The following is a 12,386-nucleotide window of genomic DNA, read 5'->3' on the forward strand; positions in this document are numbered from 1 at the left end:
TTTTTTATATAGCTATTGGAGGTTTTATATTATTTGGAATCTGGAAGATGATTTCTTCATTGCTAGGAAAGGGAAAATCCTAATTACATTTCCTAGCTTTGAGATGAGATCATTTGTTTAAATGAAACTTTTAATGTGGTGGTACTTTGCAATTGTTTTGGCTCTGTAAACTTTGCTTGAAAGTTGATATCTGGTTTGGTGTGGAAACATTCAAAGAATGCATTTCAAAAAAATCTTTGAATGTGATATGGCATGACACACATTTAATATGGTGGGACACCAGGCAAACAAAGGAATCCCAGCTTTCCTGAGCAGAAGAGTAATTTGTGAGCTCTGCCTGCTGACTTCTGGCTGGTCAGTGGACAAGACCCAGAAGCATTTCCAAGTGAATCAAATGCTCTGATTTTTCTTCAATATAGACAACTAAAAAGTGATCAACTTGATAGCTTCAGGGTAGAAAGTCTTGCTTTATGAAACCTAAATGAAATATTCTGATAAACATTTTCTTCCTCATTGGAAATTAAACTTTAAATGAGATATGTTCTTTTCTTTTTAAATATTTCTTGATTTATTTGAGAGAGAGAGAAATAGCACAGGCCTGTGAGTGAGGGGAGGGGCAGAGGGAGAGGGAGACAAGCAGACTCCCCTCTGAGCAGGGAGCCAGATGCAGGGCTGGATTCCAGGACCCTGAGATCATGATCTGATCTGAAGTCAAGAGCCAGATGCTTAACTGACTGAGCCACCCAGGCACTGAGAGGTATATTCTTTTCAAGAGGGTTTCTGTATATTTTTGGATGGGCTACGTAAAATCACTTCTTTTAAAAACTACTTTATTAAATTCTTACCGCTTCAAATGCTTCAGAAGAGAAAATTTCTTTGGGGCTTCTAGGCAGACACAGAAGTTTTCACACAAAAAGAACAAAGGTTTATTTTCTGACCCATTGAGAGCTGTCTGAGGGTTTTGCCCCTACACGGACACTGTCCTTCCTCTGTTACCCAAGCTGGACTTGCACATACCAATTTTTCTACTCAGACTTCAAGTTGCGAGGCCATACTTCAAGTAGAGTTAATGTGGTTCTACATGTGCCCGGAAGGACAGAGCCAGGCTAATGGTGAGAAGCCCCAGTGGCTATCACAGTATTTTGTATACTTATAATCCATAAAGATCAATTTAATTCTCACCAATGTTTTTATCCATCTGTGTATCTCTTGAGGACATTTTATTACTAGAAGTTAAGAGACTTGAGACCCTTGGAGAGTATGCATTGTTCTTTCATACCACAGGTAGAGAACCATGCTTGTCATAAATTAATATAGTAACTGACCAGAGGAAGCCATTTACATATCTGGAAAAGCTCCACTTCATATAGATACTTAGGAACTTGGCTGAGTGCAGTGCCATTTTCTTTAAATAGGCAAAATAGTCCATGAGCACATATTAAAATGTATTTTGTTATGTAGGTTGAAATAAAAGTAATAAAAAAGTAATAATAATAATAAGTAAAATATTAATAATAAAATATATAATAAAAATAATAAATATATTTATAAATAAATATAATATAAATAAAATAATAAATATATAATAAAAATAATAATATATAATATAATATATAAATATATGTTTTATAAATGTATATTTATAAAAATATAAAAATATAAATATAATAAAAATAATAAGTAAAAAATAATAATTATAATTATTATTGCAACTGAAGAGAGTATGACTTTAGTGCCAACGAAACTATTTACACTGAGATATTACCATAGAAAATACTGATTTGATCTAATTAATTTCACTTAAAATTTTACTTAAATTGGGGTGCTTTGGTGACTCAGTGTGTTAAGCCTCTGCCTTCGGCTCTGGTCATGATCTCAGGGTCCTGGGATCGAACCCTATATCAGGCTCTCTGCTCAGCAGGGAGCCTGCTTCCCACCTCCCACCCCTGCCTGCCTCTCTGCCTACTTGTGATCTCTGTCTGTCAAATAAAAAAATAAAATCTTTTAAAAAAATGTACTTAAAGTATTAGTTGTTATTAATTTATTTCAAATATTAAATATTAATATTTATTAAAGATTATTTAAAAGATTAATGATTGAGAATTTGCCTTAAGTGAGCTTTCAAAAATCTAATTAAACTTTCACTTTGTTTCATTTTAACTTGGCTAACTCTAGAGTCTGTGCTCTCTTCATTTGCCTTAGTTGATGTCTATTTCATTGTCCTGTTTCTCTCTCAACTGGCTTAAAGCTGTCCATTTCAAACCAAATGCCACAGCCACTAGTGGGTCATACAGTCATTTCATGGGCAATAACTACCATAATTCCTAAATAGAATAGTATATAAAATATTTAGGATTCATTCTACATGTTAAAATTATTGCCTAATGAAACTTTGTGTAGTATACCATGCATATGTTTTTGTGCATAAATTTCTGTGTATAGATTGTGATGTGGGTCATGGTCAAAAAGTTTGAAAGAAGGAAGTAAATGCTCATCTTATTCACAAGGGGATTAAATTATAATCTGAATAATCGATTTGAACTTGAGGTGAGAAAATAGGACAATAGAAGAAAATAATTTTTTTGTCATTATATATTCTCAGTCTGATTACAAACTAGAAGAAAAGTATGCAGAGAAAAGTATAAGGTGTAGCCTAGGCAATGTAATTACATATGCAATTCTAGCAAATTTCTGTAGTGGAGGACAGTTAACATATTCTTGAGTCATGGTTCTGCTTGCAGCATCTATTCTGGAACCTAATTAAAGCTGGGTCAGATGCAGAGAGATTAGAGCATACACTTTGTTTGTTATAAATTCAAACACTGAAATAGAGCATACTTTCATTTACCACCATGAAGACAAATCTTGCTCAGATTGTAAAATTGAACCGTAAAGTTTGGAGTCAGGAGGAAATGCAGCTTACATGGTGCTTCCTGGCTGAACTGCTGGGCAGTTGTGTGCTTCCCTGTGGGGTAGAGTGTCAACTCAGTAAAAGTCCATAGATGTGCTTGAGTTTGGAAGCATGTTTCCCAAATGTCATTTGTCTCAGTGTCCTGGCAGGAAATATTTGGAGAACTCAAAAGGGGAGAGTCCTTTGACTCATTTTTGATTGAGGAGAGATTAATGAAGAGGGTCTTTGCAAGTTGTGGTACGGGTGCTGGCAAAAGAAGAAGGGGGTGAGGAAGCACCCTTGGTTGAGCAACGAGGAGAGACCTTACCTCCACAGGTAGGGAGAGGCAAGGGGAAGAGACTGTCTTTTTTTTCATTGGATATTCCTTCCTGCTTTGTTGAAGATTAGTTGACCATAGAGTTGGGGGTCTATATCTGGGCTCTCTATTCTGTTATGGTGTATGTGTCTGTTTCTGTGCCAGTACCATGCTATTTTGATGATTACAGTTTTGTAATAGAGCTTGAAGTCTGGCATTGTGATGCCACCAGCTTTGGTTTTCTTTTTCAACATTCTTCTGGCTATTCAGGTTTTTTTCTCATTCCATACAAATTTTAGGATTTTCTGTGAAAAATGTTGATGGTATTTTGATAGGGATGACATTGAATGTGTAGATTGCTCTGGGTAGCATAGACGTTTTAATAATATTTGTTCTTCCAATCTATGAGTCTGGAATTTTTTCTTTTTTTTTTTATCTTCCTCAATTTCTTTCATAAGTGTTCTGTAAATTAGGAGTACAGATAATTTACCTCTTTGTTTAGGTTTATTCCTAGGTTTCTTATGGTTTTTGGTGCATTGTAAATGGGATCGATTCCTTAATTTCTCTTTATTCTGTCTCATTGATGGGGTATAGAAATGCAACTGATTTCTGTGCATTGATTTTCTATCCTCCACATTGCTGAATTACTGTATGAGTTCTAGCAATTTTGGGATGGAGTCTTTTTGGTTTTCTACATAGAGTATAATGTCATCTGTGAAGAGTGAGAGTTTGACTTCTTCTTTGCCAATTCAATGACTTTTATCTCTTCTTGTGTCTGATTTCTGAGGCTAGGACTTCTAGTACTATGTTGAACAACAGTGGTGAGAGTGGGCATCCTTGTTGTTTCCTGACCATAGGGGAAAAGTTCTCAGTTCTTCCCCATTAAGAATGATATTCGTGGTGAGCTTTTCATAGATGGCTTTTATGGGGTTGAGGTATGATCCCTTCATCCTTACACTGTGGTGAGTTTTAGTGTACTGCTGGAATCTATTGGCCAGTATCTTGGTGAGAATTCTGGCATCCATGTTCATCAAGAGATACTGGTCTGTAATTCTTTATGGCAGGGTCTTTTTCTGGGTTTGGGATCAAGGTAATGTTGGCCTCATAGAACAACTTTCTATTTTTTGAAACAGCTTCAGAAGAATATGTATTAGTTCTTCTTTAAATATTTGTAGAATTCCCCTGGGAAGCCATCTAGCCCTGGACTCTTTTTTTGTTGGCAGATTATTGGTTATTGCTTCAATTTCCTTGCTGGTTATGGATTTGTTCAGCTTTTATATTTCTTCCTGTTTCAGTTTGGTTTTTAAGTTTCCAGGAATAAATCCATTTCTTCCAGATTGCCTAATTTGCTGGCGTATAGTTGCTCATAATATGTTCTTAAAATTGTTTCTATTTCCTTGGTGTTGGTCATGATCTCTCTTCTTTCATTCATGATTTTATTAACTTGGGTCCTTTCTCTGTTCTTTTTGATAAGTCTGGCTAAGGATTTATCCATCTTATTAACTCTTTCAAAGAACCAGCTTCTGGTTTCATTGATCTGTTCTACTCTTCTTTTGGTTTCTATATCATTGATTTTAGGTCTAATCTTTATTATTTCTATTCTCTTGCTTGGTTCTATTATTTCTATTCTCTTGCTTGGTTCTTTCTCCAGGTCCTTTAGGCATAACATTAGCTTGTATATTTGAGCTTTTTCTAATTTTTTGAGAAATCTTGTATTGCTATGTACTTCCCTAAGTACATAGAAAGACCTAAGGTCCTAAGAAGGACCACCTTTGCTGTATCCCAAGGGTTTTGAACAGTTGTGTTTTCATTTTCATTGGCTTCCATGAATTTTTAAAATTATTCTTTATTTTCCTGGTTGACCCATTCATTCTTTAGGGGGATGCTCTTTAACTTCCAAGTGTTTGAGTTCCTTCCAAATTTCCTCTTATGGTTAAGTTCAAGTTTCAAAGCATTGTGGTCTGAAAATATGCAGGGAATTATCCCAACCTTTTGATATCAATTGATACCTGATTTGTGACTCAGCATGTGATCTCTTCTGGAGAATGTTCCATGTGCACTAAAGAAGAATGTATATTCTATTGCTTTAGGATGGAATGCTCTGTATATATCTGTGAAGTCCTTCTGGTTCAGTGTGTAATTCAAAGCCCTTGTTTCCTTGTTGATCTGCTTAGATGATACTTCCATTGCTGTGGGGTGAGGTGCTGAAGCCCCTTACTACTATTGTATTATTATCAATGTGTTTCTTTTTTTGTTATTAATTTGTTTAGATAATTAGCTCTACCAAGTTAGGAGCATAAATACTTATAATTGTTAGATCTTCTTGTTGGATAGACACTTTAAGTATGACATAGTGTCTCTTTTCATCCCTTACTACAGTCTTTTAAAATACGATTTGTCTGATAGGAAGATTGCTACCTCAGGTTACTTTTGATGTCCATTAGCATGATAAATGGTTCTCCATCCCTTCACGTTAAATCTGGAGGTGTATTTGGGTATGAAATGAGTCTCTTTTAGACAGCATATGGATGGGCCTTGCTTTTTTATCCAGTTTGATATCCTATGCCTTTTGGTTGGAACATTTAGCCAATTGATATCCAGACTAACTGTGGAGAGAAATGAATTTAGTGTCATTGTATTACCTATAAAGTCCCTGTTTCTGTAGAATGTATACACTTCTTTTTGCTACTTTTGGGCTCTCTTTTTGCTTAAAGGAGATATATTTAATATTTCTTTTAAATATATATATTTTTTCTTTTTTTTTAAAGATTTTATTTATTTGACAGAGAAACAGGGAGAGCAGGAACACGAGCAGGAGGATTAGGAGACGGAATGCAGGCTTCCTACTGGATAGGGAGTCCGATGTGGGGCTTGATCCCAGGACCCTGGGATCATGACCTGAGCTGAAGGTAGAGGCTTTAACCCACTGAGCCACCCAGGTGCCCTTCAGTTTGGTAATGTCTATTGATTATCTTCCAGTTCACTTATTTTTTCTCCTGTCATCTTGTATCTATTTCTTAGCTTCTCTAGTGAACTTCTCAAAAAAAAAAAAAAAAAAAAAGACCAAGTGAAAATTATAGGGTTGAAATGTACAGTAACAAATGAGAAGTTTTAAATATATTTTTAAAGGAGATATATATATATATAATATTTCTTTTAATATTTCTTGCAGGGCTGGTTTAGTAATCATCAATTCTTTTTTTTTTTTTTTTTTTTTCTGTTTGTCCTGGAAGCTCTTTATCTCTTCTTCCATTCTGAATGGCAACCTTGCTGGATAAAGATTCTTGGCTGCATGCTTTTCTCATTTAGTACCCTGATTATATCATGCCAGCCCTTTCTGGCCTTCTAAGTCTCTGTGAATAGGTCAGCTGTCAGTCTAATGTTCCTACTCCTGTAGGTTAAGAGTTCTTGTCTTGAGCTTCTTTCAGGATTTTTTCTTTATCTCTGAAATTTGCAAGCTTCACTATTATATGTCAGGGTGTTGGTCTATTTTTGTTGATTTTGACAGGGGTCTCTACCTCTTGGACGTGAACGCCTATTTCCTTTCCCAGATTAGGGACGTTCTCAGCTATGATTTGCTCAAATCATAGCTTCTGTCCTTCTCTCTCTTTCTTGTTCCTCTGGGACCCCAGTAATTCTAATATTGTTTCCTTCTATGGTATCACTGATTTCTCAAAGCCTCCCTTCATGGTCCATTAGTTGTTTTTCTCTCTTTTCCTCAGCTTCCTTCCTTTCCATCATCTTGTCTTTTATGTCACTGATTCTCTCTTCTGTCTCATTGTCTCATTTGCCCTAGCTGTTAGACCATCCATTTTATACCACGTCTCAGTTAAAGCATTTTAAATTTTGCCATGATTAGGTTTTATGTCTCCACTAAGAGACTCTCTAGTGCCTTTTATGCTTTTTTCAAGCCCAGGTAGTAACTTTATAATCATTATCCTGAATTCCAGCTCTAACATTTATTTTTATCCATCTCGATTAGATCTGTGATAGAGAATTACCTCTGATTCTTTTTGTTGTTGTTGTTGTGAATTCCTCCTTCTGGTCATTTTTCCCAGAGAAGAATGGATGAACAGGAGAACAAAATAAAAAATATCAACCACAACCCAAGCAAAATACACACTAGACAAATCCTAAGAGGTCAGGAGCCAAAAAAGAAAAGAAGAAAAGAAAAAAAGGGGGGGGGGAAAGAGAGAATATAATCTCCCAGGTGGACAAAACAGGGTGATCCACTTGTTTCTGGGTGTATTAAAGTCTGTTTGTTAAAAGACACTAAATCCCAAAGAAAGCAAAACTTATAAATATACTAAAATAAAATTGAATACAGTGAAATGAAGCCCCAAAATGAAGATTATATATATAAAATATAAATATAGTTTAAAAAAGTCTTAAAAACAAAGGGTTGATAAAATAAGAAACTAGTTGAAAAGGAAGGAAAAGGAAAAGGAAAATTTTAAAAAGGTAAAAATATTTCGAGAAGAAAACCTCAAATTCTATATAATATTTTCCCCTAGCACTGGATTTTTTCAGTTCTGTGCGCCCTGTAACCTTGGTATTCACATGATGTTCCAGCTGGTTTTCTGGGGGAGGGGCCTGTTAGGCTGATTTTCAGGTGTCTTTGCCTAAGGGGAATTGCACAACCCTTTGCCAGGGGATGGGGCTCGGTGTAAGCTGCTTCAGGTTGCTCTATGTGGCTTTTGTTCCCTGAAGGCTTTCTACTCCACTTTAGAGGATCAGAATGAAAATTGTGGTACCCCAATCTCCAGCCTTAGAGCTGAAAGATTGGGGCCCCCTCTCTTCAATAAACCCTAAGGGAAAAGCAATACTCATTTTTGTTTGGACCAACCTCTGCAGGCTCCTGTGGTCTGCCCCCATGCCAATCTTCCTGGGTAAGGCAGAGTGTCAATGTGTTTCTGCCCTTTGCAGGGACCTATATGGGGAGAGGTTGCCTGATCATGCTGCTGTTCATGGTTTATGGCAAACCAAGCTGAGAGCCCACCTCCAGCTCATTGACCTTAGCCAGTTTCCCTGCTTCAATGCTTAGGATCTCTGCTAGTTCAGGTTCTTTCTGTGACCCTGGGCATCCTGAGACTACACTGTCCCACCTAAGATTCTGCCCTGCTTCACCACCTGAGCAACTTTCAGGCAGGGACATCGGAGCAGACTTCTAAATATTCCAATTTTGCAGTCCGCAGCTATATCATTTTCTGGTAGCTGGCTTACAGAGGCTCCCTCCCCCCGGGGTTTATTTTCCAATATATTCCCTCAGATTCATGTCTTTGCACCTCCTGCCTTGAAAAAAAGCAGTCGCTTTTCTATTTGTAGAATTCCAGTAATTCTTTTCTAACTTTTAAGTTTGAAGACATAGTTATTCAGAATGATTTGATAGATAAATCTAGGTGAATTCAAGGGACCAGATGAAATGAGGTCCCCATTTTGTCTCCCTCTCTAGTTCTGATTTAAAATTTCTATCAGTTATCTATCATTATATATAGTTATGATAGTATCAAACATATATTATTTAAAAAAGAAATTGTACTTCAGCCCCTTTTCAAATAATTGTTTATATCTGTGAGCATCTCAACAGGGATTTCATCATTGCATTCTGCAGCCCCACATGATAAACTGGCACACAATATATGTTCCCCAAAAATGGCTACATGAACAAAATAAGTAAAGATAATAGAATTGTTCACATAATGGCTCTACAGAGTAGTATGTTGTATATATTCCATTGAATGGAATGAACCAAACATTATAGAACATTACAGAATCTGGGACTAGTTCTTAGGTTGGGAACCTCAAGAAAAACTTGAAGGAAGAGAAAAATATTGAGATGGTCTTTGGACCATCTTTGGACCATCAGGACTTTGATAGATGGTCATGGGGAAGAGGTTTCTTTCTTTGACCTTTTCTCACTTTCAGTTTCCTCTCACTTGCAAACTCCGAAGACAGAGAAGACAAGCTGAGTTTTCTCCCCCTTGCTAGCTCTGAATCAGAGGGACAGCCTCCAGGAGCATGGTGTTGAGAAGGATGCTGAGGTCCAGTCTGGGCTGGGCAGGATTGTCTTCATAGGTGTTGAGTAATTGATACAACCTGGCTCACATTAATGTCACAGGACTGAATGGCTCTTTTTTTAAAAAGGAGAAATTGACTTTGGACTACATTTTGTAACATAAGGAGTGACAGGGAAGTTCTGAAGGAACACACCTACTTTGTGATCTCTCAATTCTATCTGATGATTTATTTCTTTATGCTAAGGTTTTTCTCTTTCTAAGATGAGTCCTTATGGCCAAGCTACTCCATCTATGATTTCAGGGGCAAGAATAACATATCAGGCCTCCTAGATAAAATGAAAACCCCCAGGGTATGCTTTGGTACATCTCAGAGTTTTGAATTAAATGAATTAAATCACAGGTATTTACACCCTCCTCTTTGATACTAAGGTCCTGTGATAGATTATAAATTAAACTGTTGTCTCTTTTCTAAATGGTTTGACTGAGGTTTGGGGAGAAGAGCAAGGCGGTAGGCCAACAGTATGGTTTTTACTGCCTTCTTGGGTGGAAGCCTGCCTCGTCCCTACCAGCATCAAGACACATCGTGTGTCCAGGCTGTCATAATATTTATTCAGAACAGCTGGCGTGTGACAGAAAGTGAAGTCTCTGCCTTCATTCAAATTAGATCCATGGCTTGGTTTATTTGAACTGGTATTGAAAAAGAAAAATCTTTATACAAAATGACATCTGGGAGAAGATGTACTTGCTTTTCAAAACACTAATGGCATTATAAATTCATGAGTTTCTAGGATGACTGCAGATGTCTGAATGGGAAATAATATACACAGAGAGAATCAAAAAGCAAAGTGGATTCAAGGGGCATTGTACTCTGGCTTCGCAGGTACTTCCTACAAAAAACCTCAATTAACTACTGATTTGGTCTCTTTAGTCAAACAGAGGCAGAAGGGTGGAGTGCGGCATGGTGAATCTGATGCGGGAGAGATACCCACTTACCTGCTATGATCATGGCCATCAGTGAGTCTCTTGGGTTTTGGGAAGTGGCTGGCTGGACAGTAAGGATAGGAAGGGAACATCTCTCATCTCAGGTAGAGTTTCTAGGTTACGGCCCATAGCAGAAGTGTGGTAATTCATGGATTGAGTTCTGCTGTGAAGGTGGCTGGGGTGTGCCTCTGGTGGCCACTTCACTTAGAAAATAAATAGGGATATTTAAGCTTTTTTATTACAGGAACCTCCTTGGCAGTCTGGAAAAGCTTATGGACCACATCTCAGAATATTTTTGTAAGTTTAAAATATATAATACATGATTATAAGTTTATAACTTTTTTGAGATACAGTTGGCAAAAGAGTAAGGAATGATAAATATCTCATAGAAAAATATATATTCTTCTTTATTAATGCATCAGATGGCAGAATTTAGTGGAGTGTCTGGTGACATTGTTATTTCAAAGTAGGGATAAGCACAGATGATATTATGAGGTCTTTGCAATATCTGTAATGTGATATGAAGATATATGTGATTTTTTTGGTACCATGTCAGAAATTCTCCAAATTCTATTATAGTTTGTTGCCTGCATTGATATTGTGGGAATTGTTAGATTCCAGTTAGAGGTTTGCAAAAATAAAGATTTTTTTCCCCATTTAAATTCACAGAATCCCTGAATTCTATATATCTGCAGACCCTAGGTTATGAATTATTGATCTAAATGCAAATTCAGGAGATATATTAAAAGTGGATTTCATAGAATTTGATATATTCTTAGTTTCAAGGAATTAGGAAAAGGATGGAATCAAGCATAACTCTCCAGTTTCTGATCCATCATTTCAGGGAAGAGCAGAAAGCAAGAAGTCCAAAATGTTTACTAAGAGGGAATTATTAAAGGAGAAAAAAAGGAAAAATAAAAGCCTCTGGAGCATATTTCCGGAGAAGAGAGTGGCCAACAACGCTAAATGTTACTGAAATTTCGTGTAAAAGGCTTTGAGTAGTGAAGAACAAAGGTCTTTAAGGAATTTGATAACAGTGGTTCCTTTGGAGTGATAGGGAGGGCTTCAGAACACCCCGAGCTAAGAGTGGGTAAGAAAATAGAGGAAGTTTTCAAGACATTGACTGTGAAGGGAAATAGGGAGAGAAAGGATGATTGCTGGAAGAAATTTGTTCACTAGGACTCTTTTATTCTAAGCAACAGAAACCCTAAATCAAAGTGGCATAAACACAAATGGAATTTTATTGTTCCATGTGGCTGAAATTAGGCGGTGATGTCATCTGAAAGTAAGGAGGACCTGGTGAGACTGTATGTTTGAGAGGGGGCATGGGGTGGGGCTGGGAGGGTGCACTGCCAGCGACCAGGGAAGCAACAGCTAAGGAAAAGAGTCATAGCTAATAGGAGGGCCCAGTGGAAGGAGATCAGGGGTAGGACTTATCAACCACTACTTCTTTTTGCATCAAGGTTCTTTGAGCTACAAGTCACTAATTTTTGAGTTACTAATTTTTGAAGCAGTTTTGAATTTGATTTAAGTTTTATTCAGGTTCTTAAATTACTTATTCTTTAATTTTGATAGACCTAAAATGTTGCCATGCCACCTCCATTGAGTTCATAATATCCCTTTGTATTAATGTTCTTAATTGTTGAATAACGAATGCTTACAAACTTAGCAGCTTGTAACAACACACATTCATTATCTCAAAGATTCTGTGTCAGGAGTCTAGGTGGAGGTTAAGTGGGTCCTCTGCTCAGTGTGTGAACAGGCTGAAATCAAGGTGCTGGCTGGGGCTACATTCTCACATGAGCCACAGATTTTTCTTCTAAGCTCATGAGTTGATGTCAGAATTCAGCTCCTTGTTGTTGTAGGGCTGGGGTCCCAGTGTTCTTGCTGCCTGTTGGAAGGGACCCACTCTCAGACCGTTGCTAGGTGGCCCTTTCCCATGAGACACCTTACTCTTTAAGGCTAGTGGGACAATCTCTCTCATTGTGATACGGAGGAAGGCTTGCAAAATGCTTGCTTGGTGGACTTGCCATCTGATGTTGCTGTCACTGCCATCCCCCGGTAGCCATAATGAGGCATGTGGAGCAGAGCCGATCTGTAGAGTTGAGTACACACCTCTGAGGTTTTGTGTCTATATTCAATGGCCTAATACAAACTGGCTTACCCAGCATTCTTCAACATC

This window comes from Mustela lutreola, chromosome 5, assembly GCF_030435805.1.
Source record: "Mustela lutreola isolate mMusLut2 chromosome 5, mMusLut2.pri, whole genome shotgun sequence".
Classification (NCBI taxonomy): domain Eukaryota; kingdom Metazoa; phylum Chordata; class Mammalia; order Carnivora; family Mustelidae; genus Mustela; species Mustela lutreola.